This window comes from Sinohyriopsis cumingii, chromosome 15, assembly GCF_028554795.1.
Source record: "Sinohyriopsis cumingii isolate HCF-2022 chromosome 15, ASM2855479v2, whole genome shotgun sequence".
Taxonomy (NCBI): Eukaryota; Metazoa; Mollusca; class Bivalvia; order Unionida; family Unionidae; genus Sinohyriopsis; species Sinohyriopsis cumingii.
Window position 1 is genome coordinate 132,111,462 of NC_142975.1, and position 27,844 is coordinate 132,139,305.

Below are 27,844 nucleotides of genomic sequence, written 5' to 3' on the forward strand. Positions count from 1 at the left end.
GGCATCCATATCAAACGCGGGGTCAGCGGTTCGCGCAAACATTTTTATTATTATTTATGTTGATGTTTTCAATTGAAATCCATCAACGTCGCTTTCGTCGTAAATTCTTTGAATTCTGTTTAAGACCACTTCCCGCTATCGCGTTCATGAGCGCGTTGGTTGTTGCATCGGTGGATGACTGAGCCGCCAACGACTCTAATTTTTCTTCCACGGCGTTATTTATTACTTTACTGACATTTGCAGGCATCACTGTCGTTGATGGCATCACCGGTGGTTTCTGTTTTCTTTTTCTCACCAACGACATTAGTTTGTCCTTTGCTGCAGAAAACGCCTTTCCGGCAACATCTCCAATAGCACTAATACCCCTATCACGAATAACATCAATAGCCTTCATTCCTAATTGTTTGGCTAACGGCGCCACTTTTGGAGCCATTCTTGTAAATAACCCCGCAATGGTGCTACCGAGACCATCTCCATAGTACGCGCGGTAAACAGGCAATCGCGAGTTTACCACGTAGACGAGTACTGGTTTATCATGGTTGTAGTGTATGATCATCTTTATTATAAAAACACCAGTTTTCCAATTAATCATCCACGAGCTCGTCTATGAGCGTTCGATACGCATTAATGTCCATGATACCGCCTGCAAATAAACGCCTGCAAATATCAGCGGCCTCATTGATTATTTCCGGAGAGTTATTTCCGGCTCGTTTTCCTCCGATTAGTACTTCCAGCCGTGATATATCACTGAGAACACTACCAGGACAAGCGTTTTCAACCACACCGCTGTATCCTCTTCCTTTTTTTGGTTTTGTACTTTTAACCTTATCGAGGAATGCTTTGTAATCGGGATCACAACGTGGTACCGCATCTTTATGTTTACTTGCTAAATACACCATTCTTGCCCAATCCTTTAACTCCTTTACATTTTCCTCGTAACCGCTATTGATATGCTTCTTATCTCGTGTGCTCTTAGCAAAATTTGTGACAGTAAAATTAACTAATTCTTCCTCGCTGCCGAAGCCTCTAATTTTATCTATTGTGTCCTTTTTAAGTACATTACGGGGTATATTCTCCCCTTTCTCTTTTTTTTTCGGTATTTCTTCCGGTATTTCTTCCGGTATTTCTTCTTCTGGTTCTTCCGCAGTAGCACCTAGTTCTTCTTCGTCGGCCATTGTAACATAGGGTTCTTGTGGGTCCGTTATAGCGAGTGGTGGTGGCCTCCGTGTTGTAGCAACCGCTATTTCCGCAGGAGGTGTTTCTAAAGACCTTTTTGTTTGTTCGGTCTGAGCCGCTATCTTTTCAAGGACGCCAAGCAGTGGCGCCTTTTTCTTTCTTTCTTCGTCGGGAATATCCCCGTATATCGCTGTTTTCACATCCTTGGTTGCACTCGTTATCGGAGCAAAGAGTTGTTCACTTCCAACAGTAAAATCAGTTTGTAGTTGCTGCCGCGTTTGAAGTTGTTCTCGGATCCTGTCTCGTAACGGTATGAACTTTTTAAGCGCCGCTAGCCGCTCTCTGACTAGCCGAGTAGTAAGTGATTCACCTACCATTATTGCAATTGCTCCGCAATTTCTAATTTCCCGCCGAGTGTGGCAGGAATGGGGGGGGGAATATGTATACATTTAATGTGCCATCGGGGGCTCCACGGAGTTTTCGTCTATAATCCTTCTAATGTTTTTGATCTTACTAGAAATCTCCCGGCGTCGTTCATAAACACGTCCAAGTTTTATTCGTATTATTTCAACGGCAGTAAATAGTCCAATGAATGCATTTACGTCATTGTGGTACAGGTTCTCATTAATCGTATGTTGTAATCGTTTTATAAAAAAGTACTCGCGGGCCAGGGTAAAACGCCCCCGTTTCGATTGTTCGTTAATAATCTCATAATCGGATAATATTCTTTCGCTGTTGAGACCATCAGATAATTCAATTCCTTGATTTTTTAATTTTGAAATCTCGGTTAATATATTATTGATGTCTTCGATATTCATATTCTTATAAAACATCTTATTTTTAAATAAAAAAAAAATTATTTTACAAAATGACCCCCGCGCATCAATCCCGAGGTGTGTTATTTAGTATGAAGTATTACAGACAATTCGTCATGGTGACCTTGTCACTCGCTGATATTTGTGTACGAAAATCGAATTCTGTGTCCGGTCCTTTTTGAGATCGCTGTTTGATATACTCGTTCTGCAACAAATCGTACCGAGGCTCTACAAATGTCGAAATATTTTCCTGCCTCATTCATCGACTGAAATATTTTTTCCTCGTGCGTTGATGTATTAAACGATTTGACACCCTTTGCTTGCTTTGAGCACTTACCAGTTTGGCCTTTTTTAATATTTTCGCTTTGAGAGATAGCTTGCAAATTACACAGTCTGTTATCTCGATAATTAGAATTAATGTGATCAATAACGAGACCATCCTTGATCAATCCGTGGAAGCATTCATAGATAATTCTGTGACAGAGATGGTTTTTCCCTCCAGCATTAAATATCAAATACCCCTGATTATTTTTCCATCCAACTGGTTTTTTTAGTCTACAATTTCTAACAACACCGTCGCGAGATGCCTCGTAATTAATGAGCACAGGATGCGGCTGAAATTCTTGGTTCATTTGTATAATAATACTACTTGTCTAATTCATTATTTGGTTTAATTATAAACCTTTCAATGTAGTCTTGAGGAGTTTTGATGATTTTGTCCTTGACGGAGTCAGCGGTGGGGTCAATGACGGCGTTTTTTATTCGTTTATCGTAATAACGCTTTAACTCTCTGTATCGCTTTCCACCACAATTGATACACAACTGCGATTTTCCTCTTACACCAACGTGGCAAACCAAGCACGGGAGGGGGCCAAGAGAACCATTACGAACGCTTTGTAAATGATACCCGCAGAATTCACCTCTACATGATTTATTGCACGGGGTTGTCGACCCAATCATCAACCATTTGCAGTGATTCATTATACTATATTCTTTCATTTAAATACTTGTTTTAATTATATGGAGGAGTTCGAGAGATTAGCAGCAATTAAGCCCTGGAAAAATATTAGGTTTAATCTCGACAGAGTCCTCAAGGACGCACCAAAAGCGTTAATAAACGATAGAACCCTGTTGAATAAAATACGCGATTGTATCAATGAATTCAAGCGGGATGGTGCATCTCATAGTTGGTCAACATTTCGAATTGATGGCGTTGTTGATGCTACCATGAACGACAACCGCGCAGCAACGATAATATCACAACTTGACGGTAAAAAGTATTTCTTCAGAGTAAAATTCATTGTCCGGGTGGAATCAGGTAATTGGATCATACGTGATAAATTTGAACCAGTTCTCAGCGACAAGAAAACAGTCATTGTTAGCCGCGACTCCAAGCCGGGGCTGTTAACCGGAATTGACAGACCATACTATGAACGAGCGTATCCTGAAACAGCAGTTGTTTATGGAATATACCCGTTAAATAAGAAACCTGATATCGGAAAACTAGCGCCGATGAAACAGTCAACGGGGATAAATTGTGTAGCAGAACGAGTAATAGAGCATTTTACAAATGCGCGTCGAGGAAACAAATTGACTGATTTACGACGTAGCAAAATCAACCAGTGGGAGGAGACAGTGCGCGAGCTTGGAGCAACCATCAGCGACATAGCGAGATTAGAAACGTCGTTGAGATTTCCAATAACCGTTACAACGATAACCGGTGAAGTATTATACGAATCGAAGTATAAATCAAATGGAGCCCCAATCAAAATTATTGATCATAACGAACACGCGTGGACGCCCGCGATCACAGTGTTTCCACGGGATAGAACAGTAAAGTATATACCTGAAGAATTCTCCCGGGATGGTTTTCTCGCGGAGAGGAAACTATTTGATGCTATTGCTTGTTTGTGTAAAAACGACCCTGTATCAGTGTGGTTACTTCGCAGCGCTGAAAACGATGCGGATACCTTTGATCAGTTTGTAAGACCAAACGGTGAATTATATCGCACTGAAGCGTTTCACAACAAGATGAAAAAAACCGCCATGGAATTTGAGGAGCATGATGAACAACTGCTAACAAATTGTTTTACGATTCCATCGGTTGCGGCTCATGTTGCAGCAAGGAAAAATGCGTGGAGCCCAACGCGCAAGGAATTTCTACCGGATGTACAATCCAGTTGTTTGGAATACTATCACGGTGGACTATGGAACACTGAATACAACCGCGACGCTATGATTTCCGTTGATATGGTTGCCTGTTATCCAGCGAGTTTTCTCGGGTATGGATCCGCCGCTGGGTACTTTAAACGATTTGGACACCCCAGACATGAAATGACTCGTGTTGCTATTAATGGACCACTGCCTGATTTTGATTTAACCGGATTCGCTCGCATAGTATCATTTGAATTCGCGGCAGGACTTCATCGCTGTTGCTATATTTGGATCGGTAGACACATGAATGAAAAGAAGTGGTTGCCAATAGCGCTGCTACGGTATATGATTGATTGTAAAATGCTAGTTTCGTTGATTGTCAGTGACGCAATTATATCATACCGGGCGCAGACTGAAGTCTGGTTACCAGAACCGGAGCGTCTAGATAGCATAATTGACGAGTCCAGAAAACACATTGATGCCGACGAGGAATATATCGTCGAATGGTCCAAAAAGATATTCAACCAACGAAACCGCGAGGCAAAAGATCTCGGTAGAAAAATAATTGGTAAGTTCACACAAGGTGGAAAAAACTGCGATTACAAACGATAATGCTCACGGCTGATTATAGATGACGCAGAATATGATTTCGTAATCAAGGACGCAGTGGCGAAAAATAGATACGTGAACTGCAAAACAGCTTTCTTGTCCAATGGAACAAGGTTGGGTACAGTTGTTACTTACAGCGATGGAGACAGCCCAGCATACCCGCATTTGAGGGCGTCTATGCTGGGTTACGCCGCTATCAATTTATTCTCGATGATAAATAGATTTCCCGACACCGCGGTTAGAGTTGCGATTGATTCATTTTACATAGACGTAAAGTATAAGGAAAACATAGCTGAGTTTACTAGTCCGGACGAGAGTTGGGGTACATGGAGAATTAAAAATGAAATACGACGCGATTATTCCCCGTCAGCAGATGTCACCGTTGAGAACAACTACCTACGCGGTGATAAATTGTCAGAATGGTCTAATGCACCACCGTGTTCTGATCCAATTTGTAGGCACAAAACAGTTTATTTAAGCGGCTGTGGCGGGTCAGGAAAGACGACTCGGGCAATTGAATTATTTCGAACGCGGGCAAGTATAATCGTGCTTACACCGACCCATAGACTAGCGCGAGAGATAAAACAACGAAATGTTGACGCCGTTACTTATCACAGCTTTTTTCGATACAGCGGCGGTGAGTGGACTCCTGATCGAATGGGCGAAAAATTTATTCCTGAGGTTATCATCTGGGATGAGATATGTACTGTTTCGTTAGATGTTTTACAAATGTTTCTTGAATACAAACTGAATACAGCGGTGATAATGTGCGGAGATCATGGTCAACCACCACCATTTGTCGGCGAGGGCCCACATGATTGGTTAAAGGGTTTTGTGGACTATTATGAAGAAACCGATACTGATTACCGATCACTTGATGAACAACTGCGCGAGGTTAAAAAATTAATCAGATTACAGCCGGATAGAATTCAGTGTGAAATAATCCGCGAGGTGATTCCGGAAACGCCGTTAAATGAATTCTGGGAAACATGGAGACCAAATGATTTGATTGTAGCGAGTAGAAAGATAGTCAGAGACACACTTCAGCGGAAGTTGTTTACGTTGCATAAGGAAAAGTTTCCAACGCGTCCAGTGCCGTTATGTTATAGACCCGCGGATACACGGCGGCAGAACATTGAAGTTGAAATCCCGACCCCGACAGCGTCAGGGACAAAAAATACAAATTCTCGTGCTGAATGATATCGTGCTCGTTGATATCAGCGTCGTCGAGGACGCGCTACGTGCTGATAAATCCCCGTGGACGCTAGGATACGCAATGACAATACATTCCTCGCAGGGACTAACCATCACGGACACAATTGTTTGGATGGTTGATAATCGCATCGAATGGTCAAATCTAGTCTATCTTGCAGTGTCCAGAGTACGGAGGATAAATCAGCTTCGAAGAATTGTTATTGACGAAGCCAGTGACGGAGTCACCAACGACATCATCGATGCAAGCGTCATTGATAGAAAACTCTCGGGTTACCGCCAACAGGATAAAAAAAAAACAGCGGCGTTTTGATATTGATGCCGAATTAATAATTGCGTTACGACAACAACAGAATAATCACTGCGCGAGTTGTAATTGTGTAATGCGCTGGCGTTATTCGGATAAAGACGCTCGCCAATTTACCGTGGACAGGATCGATAACAGTCTCGGTCATGTCAAAACCAATGTGAGGTTGACCTGTCTTGAGTGCAATAGACGCAACGGCGCTAGTTAAGACCACGCGGGGGCAATTGAGTATCGTCAGGTATCACTTGTAGTTGCTCGCGTGTAAACCCCAGCTGTGGGGCAGTTGAATCCAGTCTATAGATCGGTGGTCTATCAGTTGATCGTGTTATCGTTGATATGTTATGTGTGATAACACTCCAGATGGGATCAGTAGCTCTTTTTTTACCGCCTTCAAGCTCTCCTGGTTCATACAGATATCTAACAGTGACATCGCCGAGAATCGGCTTGGAAACGCTATTTATTTTTGATCTTCCGGGTATATACTTTTTTTTAATCGCGTCGCTGGGCTTCATGTTGATTGCTCGGGTAATCTCGTTATTTAACGCTGCAATTACGCCTGGCAACCTTTTGACCCATTCACGAGATCGTTTTTCTTGGATAAATTCTTTTGCGTACTGATATCCAAATAACCGTTCAGCAAGAGTCCGATTAAATCGTTCAACAATTGCCTGATCACGATGTAGCGCAGTATGACCTCGTCGTATCGCGACGCTATGATGTTTCAGCGTTGATAAAACAGCGCCGCGAAATTCACTACCAGGATCAACTTGTAATAGATTTGGCCAGCGCAGAGGACCCCTTCGGTAAATCCGCTCAAACGCATCGGCTACTTCAGTTGCTGACTTTGTTTTTAACGGCTCCGCTTGTTTGTATCGACTCGCAACATCAACTACGGTTAGCGCGTATTTGTAACCGTTGTCATGCGGCAGAAATAGTATATCAGCCTGATGAACTTCATTAGGTACGCTGACATCAAAGCGCGAAAAGTTGATTTGTTTAGGCGGTGGTAGATAAATTTGCCATATAGCCTGTTTGGATAACCAATTAGCCGCAGTGGCCCTTGTTACCTTTGCAGCGCTTGCAAGCTTACCAATTGCGGCCTTCCCCTTCCAGTATCCTCTCGGAGAATAATAGATGGATTCCATGTTGTTATTAATTACCAGCGCCCATCATTAATTTACCTTTCATAGCCGATTTTACCAACCATGAGGCCAATTTTTCTTTGAATGATTTATCAGGAATAGCATTTAACGCGTGAATTAATTTTACGTCCGCGATATGACGCTGTTGCAGATCGCTACTTTTGTAGTAAGCAACATCATGAGCATGACACGCCTTATCGATAGCGTTTATTGGATACTCACCGGGTTTGGGCCGATTTTGATCATCGAGTCTGATATCTAATCGTGTTCCGGGGCCACAGTAGCTATATCCTGGGAGGTGCTTTTCTCCTGGATACTTTGCCCACGGTGTTCCGGGGAGTTTTGATAACTTGGCTGCAATATCACCCCCTCGCTTTTTTTTAAAACATCCCCAGGTTTAATAGAAATAAATCTAAACTTCTTTATACCGCATTGTACGCACTTACCAGTAAGTGCTGATCTGTTATTTTTTGTTGTAACGGTTGTCATATCATTTGTGCCAGTACGCACTCTACACTTCACACAATATAGATCCATAATTTATGTATAGAGATATGAATATAATTGATTTTTCGGCGACTAAAACAAGAGAACCAGTTAAGCATGTTGCAGCGTTACCAAACTCGATCCGGATGATTATCATCGGACCATCTGGATCCGGCAAGACGCAATTGTTACTTAATTTAATAAGGAGATGGATGAAGTGGGATAAGTTGTATTTAATCGCCCCTAGCGTAGATGATCAACGATGCTACGAGGTGTTGAAAGATTTTAACGAGAATGCATCAGCGATCGCTAAAAAAAATGTTATTGAGTTTATTACAGATATCAATGATGCACCAGGTATTGATGATATTGATGGCGACGTTAACAATCTAGTCGTGTACGATGATGTTATGTTAGACAATCAAAAAAACCCAGCTAGGATATTTTCCAGAGGCAGGCATAAAAACACTGACGTGATATATGTCACTCAACGATACACTCAGATTCCAAAAGTAATCAGAGATAACTGTAATATTCTTGCTGTATTCAACGGCGTTGATACACACACGCTACGAAATATTTGGCAGACATGGTGCGGCGGTGACATGGACTTCAATGTTTTTCGAAACTTTTTTAGTCATGCTCAGTCGACCCCACATGGATTTGTAACGATAAATTTACATGATCCTCGGACACGATATCGTATCGGACTTGACCAAATATTCGGTTAAATTGTAAGTAGCTACTTAGCAGCAGGGAGGGCGATGACATCGACGCGGTCGTCGCGCTTTTTTACCGGACGCTGACGACGCTGGGTTCGGCGCGCAGAAGGTATTAATTAAACCAAATGACGATTGGACGATCCCCCCGACGATGACGTCGTTTTTTTTTTACCAGGCGCTGACGACACCGGATCCGCTGAGTGCAGAAAGTATTAATTAAGCCAAATGACGATTGGACAAAATGTCGGATTCGCCCTCCCTGCTGCTATGACACTCATTGCAACTTGCATGGAAATCGGTGCAGAACAAGAGTTGAGGGTTGCAAGAAACTCTCAGGTTCCTTGAACAATCTCCAGAAAACATCACATAGACTATTTCCATTATATGTCAAGTAAGCAGGTTTTTTTTAGTTAACATCAAGCATGGATATCACACATCCATGTACAACTGTCTTTGTATTAAATATCAGGTCCATCTCTAATGTACAGTTGTATTGTCAAGATCTCCTCACAGAGATCTAATGAGTATCCATCCCGGTCAACAAGGGTGACACAAATCTACGTCAACCAGGCATTGTGGCATGGAAGATATATGGTGTTATCTAAGTAATTGACAGCAGATCACATGGAAACAAAATCAGGGGTGGGGAGGGTACCTTTTTGACTGGACTCTGCTAAAAACACAGGTGAGTTATTTACCTCCAGGCCTTGAAACAGTTTCTTTAGGTGGGGTTTGTCCATGTGCCTTGTGACTTTCTGGAAGCTGCTTCACAGTTTTTTCTTCCAACCTGAGTTTGGTTTGTATTGACACCTCACACTGTATTGCCTTGGTCAAAAACTACAGCTTGAAATGTAGCAAGCATTTTATTATAGTATCCCCATGAGACACCAGTAATCTCCCAGAGCCATACTGTGTCTGTCGTTGCATTGTTTGCCTTCACTGGTACTTTCAACACAAGCTAGTGCCAGTTCATAGGTCTGACAAAAGCAGCATATATGGGCTTTTCAAATATCCGCTGACAACCTTGTTCATTAAAAAAATAGTGCAGTGATTCCATCATTGACTTGTACATAGGTGACTGGGAATGTCTTCCTGGAATTTCTCCATCTGCTCTGGCAAGCATCTAATAGACTCCATGCTTGCTTCTGTGGCTTTTGCCACCTGTCATGCCTGAAGCATACCTTTGACACATTTTCAGTGGGCTATAACATCGCTGATCAGTTCTAGGTGTTTGTGGGCAGCTTTGTGGCATCTGTAGCCATACTCTGCTATGGTATGATTCAGACACGTTTTGTCACTGCTTACATTTATCATAGTTGTTAAATTGCTTTACACATTTATGTCCAAGCCCTTGCAGTTTAGCACTCTAGTCAGTTGTGATGACACCATACAGATTCATGGTAACCTCCATGAACATATTTCAAAACTCGTACCATAAGTGGTGGGCGCTGCACCAAGTCTGATAAATGTTTCATGGATCATTTTGGGCAAATATGCATATTATTGTTTTACATAGGTCACATCTATGGTTTTGTGCCAGCCCTGGGAAATCATTCTCATCCAGGGTTCATACGGTCTTTGAAAGTTTTTGACAGTTTTGGAAAAGTGAGGTAGCACTTTCAAGGCCTTGAAAGTTTGGGAAAATTGAGCAGATTACCCTGAGGTCTTTAAAAGTCTTTGAAAATTGAAATAAACATTTTAATTTCTTTCCTTTATCACAAATAAAATTGCCCAAAGTTGTTAGATTTGGATGTAGTCAAGTTTTCCTGGTTTCTTTCTTTTTATGACCGTTTCAGTTTCATTTCATCATTACCGGTAAACATTATTGTAGTATTTTGCATTCATTGTTTTCTCATATAACATAATTTGCATACAAAAAGTTTGGGAAAAGTCCTTGAATTTACCATTCAGAAATCTGCATGAACCCTGTCATGGGGTTGTCTTGCCAGTCACATCTGTGGTTTTGTGCCAGCCCTGGGAAATCATTCTCATGGGATTGTCTTGCCAGTTCACATCTGTGGTTTTGTGCCAGCCCTGGGAAATCATTCTCATGGGTTGTATTGCCAGTCACATCTGTGGTTTTGTGCCTACCATGGGAAGACATTTTCATGGTGTTGTCATCATTCTTATGGGGTTGTCTTGCCAGTCACATCTGTTGTTTTGTGCTGCCCCAGGGAAATCATTCTCATGGGGTTGTCTTGCCAGTCACATCTGTTGTTTTGTGCTGACCCAGGGAAATCATTCTCATGGGGTTGTCTTGCCAGTCACATCTGTTGTTTTGTGCTGCCCCAGGAAAATCATTCTCATGGGGTTGTCTTGCCAGTCACATCTGTTGTTTTGTGCTGCCCCAGGAAAATCATTCTCATGGGGTTGTCTTGCCAGTCGCATCTGTTGTTTTGTGCTGCCCCAGGGAAATCATTCTCATGGGGTTGTCTTGCCAGTCACATCTGTTCTTTTGTGCTGCCTCAGGGAAATCATTCTCATGGGGTTGTCTTGCCAGTCACATCTGTTGTTTTGTGCTGACCCAGGGAAATCATTCTCATGGGGTTGTCTTGCCAGTCACATAATCATAATGACAAGATTATTAAATTGAGGTCATCATTAATCATTTGGACTTTATCGATCATGGAAAAGAACTCTGTGGTGGATGAAAAAAATGTCTTCAATGACACAAGCACTTCTGATTTTTGCTGTTGATATTTATAGGTCCTCAATCAGAACCATGGTGAGATGGCCAATGGTAACACCAGCTGTTGCTACACCACTCCTTATAATAATGATCCAATTGGTGGGGTTGTCATGTATTACCAGGCATTGTCAATATCAAGTCAACGAGTTCTGGAAATCTAGTCTGTGTCACAGTCAACAGTAGTTTTAACTCATCTGGGCTAGCATCCCATGGGCAGACCCAGCAGGGATATGTTCGTTACAACTTTTCTCCAGAGGTCCCACTTGGTCATTTGATTGTGTCAATGCCCGTCAACCCTGTTTATTTACGATGTTATAATCCATCGTTGTAACGAACAGGTTTTTATCTAACCAACCAGGGTTGTAATATATTAGACATGTGTGGTGAAAAATTAACTGTTAGTTTGTGCGTGCAAGACAGGTCAGGTGGCCCACCCTGAAATGACTATAAACAAACATACAAAAATAGCGCATTCATCCATGCATCCATTCCATGCAAGACTGTCACTGATGCAACGGATTTAATCGCAGCCACATTTAAAAATAACATGAGGGCACTTACAGGTTAGTGTGTAAAATGCGGAATAAAAAATAGAAAATATAAGTTTCTACGGGGTGAGATGGTGACTGGCAGTGATATTGCTTTGACATTCAGGAATGTACCTAGAACGCAATAGGCAAAGTACCCAGGGGATAAAACATCTTCCGGGATATAAATATTGTGTATTATGGTCCTAGAACCTGACTTGATATCAGACTTGATGAAAAACATCAGACAAAACCAGAAAAATGTCCAGTAAATGCGATTGATCAAGTATGCCATACTCGTGACATCGTGTATAAAAAATAAAGATCTGCAACAACAACATATCGTGGATGTCAAGTTGATTCATACGCTGAGGTTGATAAAGAATAAAAATCTACGAGAATCACTCGTGAACTGGTTGATAAGATTAGCAATGAGCAGTAAGTTAGCTGTGGGTGCAGGCTATTAATGTCCGATAATGACATAATGGAATCATTTTATTATAGCCCAAGAGGATACTGAAAGGGTACAGCTGCGATTAGCAAACTCGCTGATGCAGCAGGTGTCACACATGATGTTGCCGCAGATTGGTTGTCACGACAGGCAATATGGCAAATTTTTTATGCCACATCCCAAAATGATTCAACTTGGACGGTTTGATGTCAGCACGCCCAACGAAGTTCATCAGGCAGATATCTTGTTTGTACCACATGACATCATTGGAACATCATGTAAACGGCGCACATACAAATATGTGTTGATGCTTGTTGATGCTGCAAGTAGATACAAAGAAGCAGAACCGCTATCGACTAAAACAGCAACTGAAGTTGCAGCCATGTTTGAACCAATTTATTCAAGTGGTGGCCTGCGATGGACACAATTGCTATAGGTTGATCCAATCTATTACTTATCATTTAAACAATTTAGATTGATTCAGGCAATCTGTCGTTGATATACACTTCTGAGCTCGTGTAGCATGATCACTGCCAAAAAGCCTGGTCCACCAGTTATTTCTGGTGGTTATAAAGCAATCGCTGTTATACTCTCAGATAAAACAATGCTATGTGAAGGTGTTGGTGGACGAATGAGAGTTATTGATGCCCCAGTGGAAAATATGTAACTGTATTTAAATCGCTCATTATATTATAATGTCATATCATTGTGTTAGTGTCAGTCTGACTCCTCGTCAGATTAAAAAAGCTACAATCAATATATAAAAAAAACTGTGGCATAAAATATCGCTAAAAAAGAACAAATTGCAGGTGGTCCAAATTAATTATCATTAACAAAACATCAACTCAAACACTTCAATAAAGCCAAAGAATAAAAAACCGGCATTAAACTTTGTGTGTGCCATTAAAGACGCAGTCAATATGGGTGGTATATTTTCACTTCTTGCAGCTATACCAGCATTAATAATTGCTGCAGCCCCAGCTGTTGCATAAGCAGCTGCACTTCGTGCGGTTGGAATTGCTGCTGCAATGGCACTAAAAAAAAGCAACAGGTCACGAAATAAAGACTACCAAAAAAAAGGGAAAGACATCCAGGAACTCTTCACTCATGGTACGGAAAAGGTCTGAGACTTCCCAGGACATTTCGTTAGACACATATCGTCTCCTTCCTATGTCCAAGTTTGATTTACTTGATGCTGATAAAAAAAAATTAAACTTGTGATCAATTATCCAAACATCCAAACCGTGTTGAAACCGTTAATTATTAATCTCGGTGGAAGTCTGGAAAGGGTACACATTGGGATGCATACGCGATTGATAAACGTGGAGTTGTTTATTTCAATTTCAATGGGTTGGCGCCACCAAAAGAATTTTTAAAATATGTCGGCAGAGTGCAAGGTTCTCATCTTCAAAACACTCGCGTCTGGTATTCAACTTTACCAACACAGACAATAACAGATCCGCCAATATGTGGCCATGGTCTTGACAGAAGAACTCCTAACTTGCGTAGGCGGGCTCTGGTCGATTCGTTAACTAATCAGATTGAAAGTATTCGTGGTGCCAAGAAAGAATTTTGCGGTGATTGTGCATCTCATGTGAAGTCAAAATTCAGAATCATGCGCGAAACCGAAGGTGTTATCGATGTTACAATGAATGACCAACAAGCGGCGACAATCAAAGATATTTTTTCAGAGTAAAAGATATTGTAGCGGTAAATACCGCGGAAGACGATACTTGGATTATCCGTGAAAAACTTCACCCTGTCGGTCTTCACACTGGAAATATTGCTATGTTAATTAAAAATTCCAAACCAGGAATGTCGACTGGCATTAAAAAACTGTATTATGAACGAGCATATCTTGTGACTGTACTAATTTATGAAATATATCATCTGAATAATAAACCTTTCGTTCATGACCTCAAACCGATGAAATTTTCGAAAATAAATTCTGTAGCCGAACGAGTTACAGAACATTTCACAAACGCTATACGTAGAAATAAGCTAACAGATCTACGACGTGAAAAAAAAGAGGGCTGAATCAATCAAAGATAATGGAGATAAAATTAATGATGTTTCTAAGTTAGAAAGAACACTAAAATTCCAATCATAGTAAAAACAATAACAGAAGGATTATACGACCCAAAATATTTATCAAAAGGAGCTCATAATGCGCATGCTTGGACTTCTACTATAACAATATTTCCAAGAAATAGAACCATTAGATTGTATCAAAGTGATATATTTGATTTTATTAACGAAATAGGTAATAATAATCATGTATCAGTATGGTTATTTCAGAGTTCTGAAAAAAAAAACCCGACGAATTAAATCCTGATGGAAGTATCTGTGTCAAACAAAATAAATATGATCAGTTTGTAAGACCTGATGGTGAGATTTATCGAACATAATTTATTCATACAAAAATGAAAAATCTTGCATCAAAATACACCAACGATCATGAAAGGTTTCTCAGTAATTGTTTTACGATTCCATCAGTCACGGCTCATCTTGATAGAGAGATAAATTCGTGGAAGCCTACGAAGTCTGATTTTCTCGACGATATAATATCGAGTTGTATCGAATACGGGCACGGCGGATTATGGAATACCAGATACGAATATATGGATATAATCCCGGTTGATATGGTTGCATTTTATCCTGGAAGTTTTATTGGAGTGGGAGAATGTTCTAAATTCTTTAAGAGATTTTGACATCCAACAAACGAGATGACCAGAGTTGCCATAAACGGCCCTGTACCAGACTTTGACATGACTGGATTTTCTTGTATTCAGTCATTCGAACGTGCACCGAAAAACCATCATCCGATTGTCGCTGTTTGGTTTGGAAAACAATTTTAAGAACACCATTAGGCTCCAAGAGTTTTATTACGATACATGCTTTATACAAAAATATTAATATCATTGATTGTAAGTGAAACAATTATATCATATAGTCCGCAGAAACAAGTTTGTTTACCACAACGAAATAAATATTTTGATGATGAAAATCCTGATATAACTGATTTTGAGAATACAATTGCAAATGATCTTGGCAGAAAACTAATTGGCAAATTTACGCAAGGAGGATCATATCATCATAAACGACACTGTACACGAGTAATTATAGACGATGCAGAACTCGATTTTATAATTGCTGATACAACGGAGAGAAACACATTTATAAGTCGAAGCAATGTTAACTTCTCGGACGGAATTAATTAGGTACAATTGTGAGTGACACTGATGGTAAGTCACTGCAGTTTACTCATATAAGATCTTCAGTTCTCGCGTACGTTTCGATAAATTTATTATCGATGATAAACAGACGTCCTGATGCTGCTATTAGAGTTGCCACTTTATATCAATAAAAAAAAAGGATTTCTAGAACAATTACATATCGGCGCTGATGCATTTTGGGGCGAATGGAGAATAAAACAAGAAAATATACTTAATTATTTTTAATCTGCCGACGTTAAAATTAAGAATATTTATTACAAAAATAATCAAATATCAAAATTGTCATCAGCACCATTGATAAATGATCCTGTGATTAGACGTAAGACGATTTATCTCAACTGACCAAGAGGTTCTGGTAAAACAACACGTGATATCGAATTACTTCGTGCACTTGTGTTAACCCCTACACATAGACTCGCCAGAGAAATGAACAAACAAGGAGTTAAATCTCATACTTATAACAGCTTCTTCCAATGGAAGGGAGATAAATGGACTCCTGAACGAATGGATGAAAAATATATTCCTAAAAGTATTATCTGGGATAAAATATGTACAGTATCGCTGGAGACATTAAAAATATTTCTTGATTAGTTGTTAACAAAAAAAAAACAACTGCCGTGATAATGTGTGGAGATCATGGTCAACCGCCACCTTTTGTTGGATTGTCTCCACATGAATGGCTAAAAAAGTTTGTAAATCATTATAAAGAAAGAAATGATTTCCATGAAGCGCTTGGTCCAGAATTAAAAGAGCTGCAGAAATTAATCAGACTACAACCAAATAAATTCAGTGTGAAATAATGCGTGAGATAATTTCAGAAACTTAATGAATGATTTTTGGAATATGTCGAGGCCGGATGATTTCATAGTTGCAAGTAGAAAGATAGTTCGTGATACACTTCAACAACAATTATTTCTGTTACATAAGGTAAAGGTTTTAAATCTTCACGTACCATTGTGTTATTGCCCAGCAGATACACGACGGCATACTACCAACGTTCAAATTCCAGGTTGTGGTAGTAAATAAAATCTTGTTTTAAATGATATTGTTTTAGTTCCTGTCAGTGTTGTTGAGAGTGCGTAAACGATGGACAAAACTCCACGGACTCTAGGATATGCTATAACCATTCATTCGTCACAAGGATTAACTATTTCTGATACCAATATTTGGATTGTTGATGATCGCATCGAACAGTATCTGGAGTCAGAAGAATATCTCAGATGCGGAGGGTTAACAAACATTTCATAGAAAATAATAATCAAACTCAGGAAACCATTGCTGAAATTAGCGATGATGTAGTAAGAAAAAAATAGTTATAAACAGTGTGAGAGAAAAAATAAATGCGACTTAGAAAGTTTCGTAATAAAATAGTCTTCCTCAAGATGAGATTTCCAAAGATAATTCATTCGATATTCTGGAAGCTTCAGAAATATTTTCTTGTCCGTGGAGAAATCATCACGTTGAGGTTCTGATGGTCCTTGATAAACAGGTGCTATCTCTTGCCATCCTAGTACGGTTCGGATAGATGAAGAATATATATATCAACGGAATAATCTAGCGAGTTTGTTTCTGTATCTGATAATAATGTTGGTTGGTGAACAGTGATATTAATATTAGATTCTTTTCTCATCATATATTTAATTCTGTGTTGGAATTCACGTGTTGATTTGTTCGATCTGAATATTCTCTGTGGGATTACCAATAACTTGCCAATCGGGAGTTCCATCTATTTTATTTTTATACGAAAATATCTGTGAATTATTTGCTGACAATCCACTAAATTGACGTAGATTCTGAGACAGTATCCGAAGGTACATTGATACCTTTGTGGTAAATCTTAATCATTTCTGTGAACTCGCTATCTGATATTATTCCATCGCTGAGACCAGATGATATCAACAAAGATAATTCGGAGTATGCTAGCGTCGCTGTTTGCAACTTTTCTGTTTACTCATGCAATTTTGTATTTGTACATGTATATATTTTTTGGCGATGATATTAAGAATACCAGCAATTGTTGTTGCAGCTGAAACACAAATTGTTATAACTACCGGAGATGTCATTATTATTGTTGATAGCAATACGCCGGTTCCAGCGATAACAGCGGACGCCGAATACACAACTATGTCAACGACAACTACACGCCTGCGATATTTTTTATACTTTTACTGTAGACTCATCAATTATATTTTTCAGTTTGGCTTGCCACAAAGATGCTTGATTGTACCTGTAATGTTGCGCTTCAGCATCACGTTGAACGTCGATTGGGGAGCTCATTTAATTAGGTGGTAGTTTAGAGACTAATTCAAGACACCAATAGTAAATCAAGCCGAGTTTTTTTTTCTTCGGGTTCCACCACGAATGTTCCTTCGTCGTTTTGATCCAGGATAACTGACACTCATCCAATACATTCGTTAACTGGATAATGCCGTGGAATTGTGGTTGGTATTGTAAATGTTGTAACGCCGAGTACTGAAAACCTGTATATACCGGTGACATCAGCGCAATGTTTGATGGATTTATTAAGTGGTGTCCATAATTCTGACCCAGACGCTAATGTATATACTACACGATAGATAATTTTTTTTATATCAACGAGTTTAATATCAACGACTGCTGAATTCTCAAAAATTCATGAATGGTTCTATTTGTATTTCTACGAAAATTTGTAAACGCTTGTACATGATTAGAGTATTCAGATCTAAATGTCGTCATTCCATCAATAATTGCCATTAACGAATTCATCATCGGACTGTTATTATCATCGACGTATTTCTTCGTTGCAGCGTCATCGCTTGATTATGGTTCTCCAAGACCAGTAATTGTATTATTAGCCATATTGAGAGAACCAGTCATTGTATCACCAGCGGTTAGTAAACGATCATTGATCTAAGTTCTGATGGTGTTGTTGTTGCTGTCTGCGTATCTTTTTGTTACCACATCATCGTCTGATTTTAGTTCTCTCACATTAATAATTGTATTTTTACTCGTGTTGAGATCACCATAAACATTTCCAATTCTTCTGATGCGTCCAGTAATATGTCCCAAGAGTGTTTAAATCGATTTATTTTATTTATTAATTTTACCGCTTTTAGCAAACACCACTAGGTTATCTTCTGTCACAACTAGAACCCGCAAAATAATATCTGTCAACGGGATATTGCTCGTCTTTAATCGTCCTTCTTTATCCTGAAAAGCAACGACTTCATTTGCTCCACATTTGCGAGACTCAAACATTAGCAAGTTCATCCTTGACCTCGTCATAGGTTGCATATTTAGAGAAGTCGCCTTGCTGAGTTTTAATTAGGCGAGAAGATTTTCCGTAAATATCTACCATTATACTTTAACATCTGTTTAAAACAGTGGACGGCTATACAGTCGTATACTCGTGTACGATTTTATGAGGTGGTGTTGTTGATGATGACACATCGTCGTGTACAGCAATTACTTCACGGCCACATATTGGCGGATCGGTTATTGTCTGTGTGGCAATGTTGAATACCAGACTGCTGTACTTTGTACTGTGCCGACATGCTGTAAATTTCTTTTGGTGGCGTCAACCCATACGAATCAACGTATACAACTCCACGTGGACCAATCGCGCATGCAACCCAATGAGTGCCTGGACCAGACCTTATATCGAGATTAATGATACCGGTTTTAACACGATTTGGCTGTTTTGGTAATTGATGACGCCTACAAATACCTCTGAAATTTGTTATGTTTAATCGCTAAGCAGCATCAATTAAATCAAAATTAGACATGGGGCGGAGATGCCTTGGGTCTAACGAAGTGTTTCGGTAAGTCTCAGACATTTCCCTATCTTTTGGAAGTCTTTATTCCGTGACCTGTTGCTTTGTTAGTGCCATCCCATCAGCATTTCAAACAGCACCATGTGCATCTGCTTTTGGAACAGATGGGGCTGCAGCAGCTTTTAACATTGGTATAGCTGCAAGAAGTGGAAATATACCACCCGTCACGACTGCGTCTTTAAGCACTCGCAGAAAGATTAAATATAGCATCAAACCTTTGATTGTTTGGCTTCACTGAAGTGCCTGAGTTGAAGTTCTGTCAGTGTCAGTTTATTTGGACCACCTGCGATCTGTTCTTGCTTAGCGCTATTTTTGTTCCGAATTTATTTGATGATTTAGATTGTAGCTTTTTTAATCTGACCAGGAGTCAGACTGACACTAACGTGATGATATGACATTATAATATCATGAGCGATTTAATTACATATTTTCTACTTGGACATCAATGACTCTCATTCGTCCACCAATACATTCAAGTAACATTGTTTTGTCAGAGAGAATAACAGCGATTGCTCTATAACCGATCTATTATTTTTCACTGGAACATTTGGATTTGTTCAGGCAATCAGTCGTCGATATACGCTTTCGAGCTCGTGTAGCTCGATTATTACAATAATGATTTAATTACAGATTACAAAGTCAGCAGACACATAAGGTTTACTATATTCCAGTAACGTAACGTTTTTTCTTTCTTCCAGCCACAATGAATTGCCTGATCTTAATTATATTCACAGTTTAGACATTACCCTGGTCACGTGTTTGCTCTATTAAAAAAAAATAGCTATCCGCGATTGATAGCACGCAAGGTTTCCCCCGCACGAGGTCACGTGTTTGCGCTAAAATACCGGTACCTGCTCATTTCGTACCTTTTTGTTGTTGTTGAGTTTAGTCATAGTGGCGTGCGCACAATTGTGCATGTGCCACTTTTTTTTCTGACTGCACCGCAGCCTGCGAGTTGTTCCTGGGGAAGGGAATGGTGCCACCTCCCCCAGGCTTTTATGGGTTCAAGGAACCCTGATAGTTTGGCCTCAATCTGTGGGTCCATAAAGGTCCCTTACAGTTGAATGGTTGGCTGTCATTAGTGGGAAGGAGAGCTCGGGAACAGTCCTGGTTGCTTCACATCGCTGGTTTCTTGTTGCATTTGCCTGGTGTTTCTTGCGTTTTTTTTTTTTTTTTTTTTTTTTTTTATATAAATTTTTTTCTTCTTTTTTTTTTTCTTTCTTCAAAATGTTCTACAAAGGGGGCGTGTTCTATGCTGTGTATAGAGGTTGTTAGAAGAAATCATGTATGAAGAGAGATTTTCAAGGTTATTATGGTATTACTAGCCGAGGTGTTTAGTGTGTGCTTCCTACGTTATGTTATTTATAAGTTTTTAGATATTGCCTCTTTAAGTTATTTATTTATTAATGTTTTTAGAGATTGAATGTTATTTATACTTTATTTTATTTAGCAAGAGACCGGAGTCGTTAAGGACATCTAGGACCGGAGTCCTAGCTGATTACTCGGTTCGTTAAGAACATCTAGGACATTCGATTTTGCGGTTTCCTTAGTTTTTGATAGGTGCTTCGTAAGTGAATTATTTATCAATATTTTTATAACATTGAATGATATGTTGTGGGTTTTTATGTGGGGGGGCTTCTAAATTTATTTAGCTAGTTACTGTCTTTTGGTTCTGTGGGGATAGTAATTATATTTTGTTCCTAAGTCCTGCTGAGTCTATGAATTTATTTATATTTTTATATGCTGATTGTTTATTTTTATTAGAGTCCATAAGTAACTCTGGGTATGTGTGTTGTGATCCAATCTCCTTTTGTTTTTTGATAAATGTTTTCCTAGCGGGTTGATATTTTGGGTATATATTGAATACGTGATGTATATCTTCGGTGGTGTGGCAGTTAAAGCAGTTAATGGTTGCTGGTTTGGGTCCTATAAACCTTCTAAAACTGCTTGCTAGTTTAGTTTTTCCAGTTATTATCCTGTTTATGGTTTTCTGTTCTAAATAGGTACCCTTAGGTAGCTGTATGTTCCTATCTACGGTTTTTTGGGTTTCATGGTGCTTTTTACCTTTTGTGGAGGAGTTCCAAAAACCTTGCCATTTTTGGTCTATATATGTTTGTGCGAAGCTTAGTACTTCTGTTGAGCTATATAGTTAAGCTTGATAGAGTTTTGATCTCCTAATTTGGTTTGTGCAACTTTGTCTGCTGTTTCGTTGCCAGAGATTCCAATGTGCGACGGTATCCACATGAGCTCGACTAATTGATGTGCTGTGGTGATATCGTCGATTAATTGGCATGCTCTGTTGAGGAATAGTTCCCTATAGTGTATTTTGCGATTTTGGATCGATTTGATAACGCTTAGGGAATCACTTATAATGACTGCTTTAGGTATTTGGTTGTCTTTGATCCACTGTAGTGATTCAAGTATAGCCCAGAATTCAGCGGTGTAAATGGAGCAATAGTCAGGTAATCTGGATTCCGTTTGTATATTGAATTCAGGGATGACTATTGCTGCTGCTGTTCTTGGTGGGTTGTTTGTTTTTGATCCATTGGTATATATTTTAACATAGTCCGGGTAGTTTTTGTTGATTTCGTTTACCAGTACAGGTTTTAGTAAGTTTTCCTGTCCTTCTTTATTGCCTAATTTGGTAGCTTCAGTGTTAATCCTTGTTGGTTTTTGTAACCATGGTGATTTGTTCTGGTCTGTATTGTTTGTTACCTGTTTTTTTTTAGTAGAGATATTTTTTCTCTTAGTTCAATGATTACTTTGCCACTTGGTGTGGTGGGTATGATTTTGGGTTTGAAGACAACTTTACACTTGTTTATAGCTATTTTGGTGGGATGGTTGTCTGGGTGGGTATCTAATCGAATGGAGTATCGGAGGAGCAGTTCTTACCTACGTAATTTTAAGGGTAGATCTCCTGTTAGTGTTTGTAGTTTTTCTAATGATGTTGAGGGGAGTGTTCCTGTGCATAATAGTAAGGCTTTTCTCTGGATAGTGTGAAGTTATTGTAGTACAGGTTGCTTAGCCGTGTTATATGTTTGGCAACTGTAATCCAGTTTTGATCTAATTATGGTTTTATATATCGTGAGGAGGGTATCCTGGTTGGATCCCCAGTCAGTCCCTGTGATGTTCCTGAGTAAATTGAGATCTTTGTTACAATTCTGGGTGAGTTGTTCAATGTGCTGTTTCCATGTGAGGTGGTTGTCAAAGAACATTTCTAGGAATTTTACTACTGTTACGTATCTGATTAATTGATTTTGTATATAGAAGTTTGGATAGACTAGGTTGTTATTTCGTTTGGGGGTGAATATGATTGTCACAGTTTTTTTCACGAGATATTTTGAAACCCCATTTGTCCGCCCCTCTCCCTATGTTGTCTAGGCTCTGCTGGATTTCTTTAACTACTGCTTTACTGGCATGATGTTCATTCCTCCATATGCCACTATCATCTGCAAATTGTAACAAGTTTATTTTTGTGGAGGCTGCATTGAGGTCAAGGTCGTTTACCATTAGGTTAAATAGTAGGGGACTTATTACACTGCCTTGCGGTGTTCCATTTTCAAGTGAAAATTCTTCCGAATGGGTGTTGCCTATTCTTGTGGTAATTTTCTGGCCTGCGAGGAAATCGACAATCCAGTTGAAGAAGCGTCCAGGTATTCCAAATTGGTTTAATTTGGCCATTAGTCCATTGGTCCATACTAGGTCGAACGCTTTTTCTAGGTCTAGAAAAGCCGCTATGAGGTTGCGATCGGTTTTCCTCTGTGCGTTAAAAGCGAGTTTGATGTCTGTTTCCAATCTGAGAAGTTGGTCAGTGGTGTACCGTTTGTTCCGAAAGCCACATCGATTTATGGAGAATAGGTTATTGGTTTCTAGGTAGTGTTTTAACCTATTTGCAATTATTGTCTCCATTATTTTGCAAATACTGTTTGTAAGGGAGATGGGTCGGTACGAATTTATGTTGTTGGGATCTTTACCTAGCTTGGGGATTGGTATTACTATGGTCTGTTTCCATTTGGTGGGTAGTTGGCCTTTATCCCATATCCTATTGAATAGTTTGATTATGGCTATTGTTATACTGATAGGTAGTTTTTTATGGATAATGTAACCTAACTGATCCTTACCAGGGGATGTTTCGTTTTTGGATCGTAGGGCTATCTCCCATTCATGTACTGTGATGTCGCTATTTAGGTGAGATTCTTTTGTTCCTTGGTCTTGTAACATTTAAGGTTGGGTTTCCTCCATTAGTTTTTTGTGTTCTTGAAAGTTTCTGGTGTGGTTATTGTTGCTACTCATGTTCGAAAAATGCTTCGCTAGGAGGTCTGCCTTATCTTTATTTGGTATGGCATTTTTAATTTTTGGGGCTGAGGTAGTTGCTTTCTCGTTTATGGCTTTTATCTTGTCCCATATTTGTTTTGAGTTTTGATTTTAGACTCAGTTTAGAGCAAAAGGTTTGCCACAGATTAATTTTAGCAGTTTTTATAGTTTGTTTTAGTGCTTTTTCTTTATCTTTATATTGCTGGAAGTAGATAGAATTTTTGGTGCGTTTATATTTATTTAAGGCCCTTTTTTGTCTTTATGTGCTATAGTGCACTGTTTAGTCTAACATGGTACAGGGATTTTATTTTGGATATTAGTTGTCTTTGGGATGCATCGGTTAGCTGCCTCTATAATTGTGTCTGTTATGTTATCATAATACATGTCAATATTTGGGCTTTCTAAGTTATCTGGATTTACTCTAGCTAGTAATAATTGGAATTGGTCCCAGTCTCCCTGTTGGTACCTTCATTTAGGTGGGGTTTCGTTTGGAATGTGTTGAGTTTTTGTTTGAATATATATTGATTGTGATGGGGAAATGGTCACTTCCTAACGTATCTTCTTGATCCACCCACCAATTTGTGATTTGAGCCAATTTTGGGATAGTGATGGTTAGGTCTATGGCTGAGAGAGTGCCATCCTCAGGGTTTAATCTAGTGTTCGACCCGTCATTTAAGATGACCAGATTGTTCTCAGTTATCCATTTTTCAACCATTTTCCCTCTTTGATCTTTCTTTTTACCTCCCCATAATTCACTGTGTGCGTTGAAGTCGCCACAGATAATTAGATTGTTGTTGTTGTTATTAGTGATTGCCCTTACTGAGAATAGGTTGGTATGGCAGAAGGTACCCCCTGGGTCGTATGCATTTATTATTTGAATACTTGTGGTTCCTATATTTATCATTACTGACATTATTTCGATGCTATTATTGATGTTTAGGTTAGGGGGTACTTCTATTATTTCATAGTAGATTAGTGTATCTATCAAAAAAATTGCTAGTCCACCCCCTTTCTGCTCCTTGGGTCTGTTTTTAAAGATTCCTTGTGTATAGCCTTGTAGTTTGGGCAGGCGTTTGTGTTCTTGTGTTATGAGGGTTTCCTATTTCGTACCTAAGTCGTTTCGTTCCCAAATGAGTCGTTTCATACCCGAAGCAATGTTTGTTTTGTACCCAAGGTGCTGGTCGCTTCCTACCCAATGTTATAGTCGTTTCAAATGTAACCACAAATATCATAAAAAGATATTTCATACGTATTTTCTATGTTGCTTTCTTTCCTTTGTGATAAATAGATATAGATATACATACATAGAGGCATACAAAATTACTACATGTTAGTGAAGTAACGGCTATATATAAATGGATAATAATAATAACAATAATAATAATAATAATAATAATAATAAGTAAGGGATACTATTGTATGAAGTCTGCATGACCTTGTATACTTTAAAGCAGAGGTGGGCAAACTTTCCAGTGCAAGTGCCGCATACACAAATTTACACCTTGTCGCGGTCCGCATAGTCCATTAAGTAAAATAATTAATATTTGAAATAGCAAAAACAAAAGGTTTTTCTAAGTAACATCTAATTAATTTTCAGTTGTTCATATGTTGTTAATATTTGAAAACTTAAACTTCAAAAGAAGCACATTTATTTGATAAACAGAGTAACATAATCAGAGTCGGTGCGAATGATGACTTGTTCCTATGGCCGCATGAAAACCTTTGGCGAGCCGTAGTTTGCCCATCCCTGCCTTAAAGGGAAGCATAATTGAAATGTTAAATTATCAAATGCTAATATCCACGGGTATCTAGTAAGTTTAAACTTTCAAGCTTAATTCAATTTCACACGTGTTTGATTTAAAAAAAAAAAAACTATTTTGAAATAATTGCAATAGGTCTGTTTTTCAGCTGTATTTAGATTCAGATAATTTTTTCTAAATTCCGTGTAAAGAATTATTTGACATTAATACGATATATACCTCACTTGTTTACTAGGGATTTACTTTATCTTCGGAAAAATAAATTTGTTTACTCTGGCACTTATTTTTTAGTATAATGAGCATAAGGCAAACTTGGAGCTATATGCAATGAATTAAAATTTATCATTAAGCCAAAAAGAATCAATTAGCAAATTCATTAATTTGTTCCATTGGACGCATGCACTGTTACTAATTGTCCCTGCCCTTACTCTCATTTGTCGGTCACAATTGACACATGTAGCATCATGTCCCACCCAGTCACATTATACTGACTCCAGGCCTACCAGTCCTAACACTAACCTCTTAATGCTGAGCACCTAGCGAGGCAGCTCTTAGTACCGTTTTTATAAGTATTTGGTATGACTCGGTTGGTTCCACGTTGGGCTTCCGTCCACCAACTTCCGCATGCGAGGCGGACACTCTAACCACTAGGACACCGGAGCGGTAATGTTAACAGTAGTAGAAGCAGCAGTAGTAACAGTAGTAAAGGTACTGCCGGTGGTTGTTGAAATAATATTAATATTACTGCTGATGTTGTTGCTTTTCTTCTGAGGCATATCACAGACACTGTATCGGCAGTTATGTCGTGGTGATGAGACGCTGAGTGGGTGGCGTTGCAAGGACTGTTCCCGACTTCCTCCACCACTGATTTCGACAGATGACAGTCTCAACAATATGATGAACATTTTACCAATAGCAGAGAGTACAGATCTGACTGCTGATGAAATAGATGATGTCCACGACCCTACATATGGTGATCTTATAGACGAGACAATGGATACTGACATCAGTATCAGTATCAATGATTCTGACATGCCGATCGACAACTCTTCAGTCCAGTAAGATATATATCCTTCTATTTCATCTTAATTTAATCGATCTTAAAAGAAAAACATACGTAATAAATGTACAGCGTTTTCACATTAGGTAACCACGGAAATTTTCTTTTTTTTCCAGATTGCCACCAGATGTTAGTTCTCATATCTGGACAGCGTCCCAACATACAGAAGTGACATGCACCTTTAGCACAGACGCTTCCTTCCAAGTCAAATAAAATCAAGAAGAAGAGTAGGTTTATTCTTTTATAATCTTTGAGAATTGTATTATGTTGTAATGTAAATTTCCGTTCAATGCATTACAATTAAAATAGTATGTAGTTGAGAAATTAATAAGATTACATAGTATGATTAGCTAACTAGTGTTCTGGAGAAAATCATAACATATAAGATACTTATTAGCACAGTATTAAAAACGTACCACATGCTCGATTGAAATGTTCTTTATTCACGAAATCGAATCTTAATCTTTGTATACAGGTCCATACAGGAACCGGCGTTACAGCTCAGACTAAACTATGTACGTCAACCAGACTTTCAGATCGCTCTTTCTGGTTCCAAGATGTCGCGTCCAAAACTTGTGGAGGCTGATGGATATTCATCACTGTCAAGGTTAGTAGTAATATTGGTAATTGCCATAATGTCATCATCATTATTAGTCATATTTGTAGAGGTGCTGGCGGTGGTAGCCGTGTTATTCACACATTTGAATGTTTAAAACTCTTTCTTCTAGCGTAAAAGGGCAGGCGTAATATACTGGTGGTGCTTTGTCCGATCTAAAAAGATGCGATGCCCAGTCACCATAATACAACGTGGGGATTGTTACGAGAGAGGACACCACCGGCATGTACATAGCATCGATCCAGGGATCGTAGCGATGGTTAAGGTGTCATCGGAGGTTAGTTGCATGTCGACAAATTCTTGGTAATTTCAAAATACACAATCGCTCATTACCCTGTACCTGTCAGTGTTCATTGTTTCTAATAGGAACATCAACGTACGTGTAAGTAATATTTGATATACACATCATTAAAAGAAAACCTTTCACTTTATTTATTTATTTATTTATTTATTTATTTATAATGCTCATATATTCTGTAACATATCCCATAGGTGAAGAGTGTAGCGAAGCAGCATAAATATACATCCGCTGCTACGATCGTCGATATAGTTATATATGAATGAGTGCCAAAGCATGGTCACTTTCTGTCCAAACCAGCGCTCTTAATTAGAGCTGCCAATAGGAGCCGCCAGAAAATGCGGCCAATATAGCCGTGCGACTTAGTAAGTAGCACAGTCATTTTGTATTAATATTGTGATTTTCTTTTGCACCTGGCCCTTCAATATGTATTATTTCATTGTTTAACTTCTTTCAGT

At 39.1% G+C, this 27,844-nt stretch overlaps 1 long non-coding RNA gene across 1 annotated transcript; it reads left to right on the plus strand.

Moving 5' to 3' along the window:
* Nucleotides 1–20,789: 20,789 nt before the first annotated feature.
* Nucleotides 20,790–26,700, plus strand: LOC149782796 (uncharacterized). The gene is made up of 3 exons (XR_016414626.1): nucleotides 20,790–20,905; nucleotides 26,185–26,470; nucleotides 26,589–26,700. It is a non-coding gene; the product is annotated as an uncharacterized LOC149782796 (long non-coding RNA).
* The last annotated feature ends 1,144 nt before the right edge of the window (nucleotides 26,701–27,844 follow it).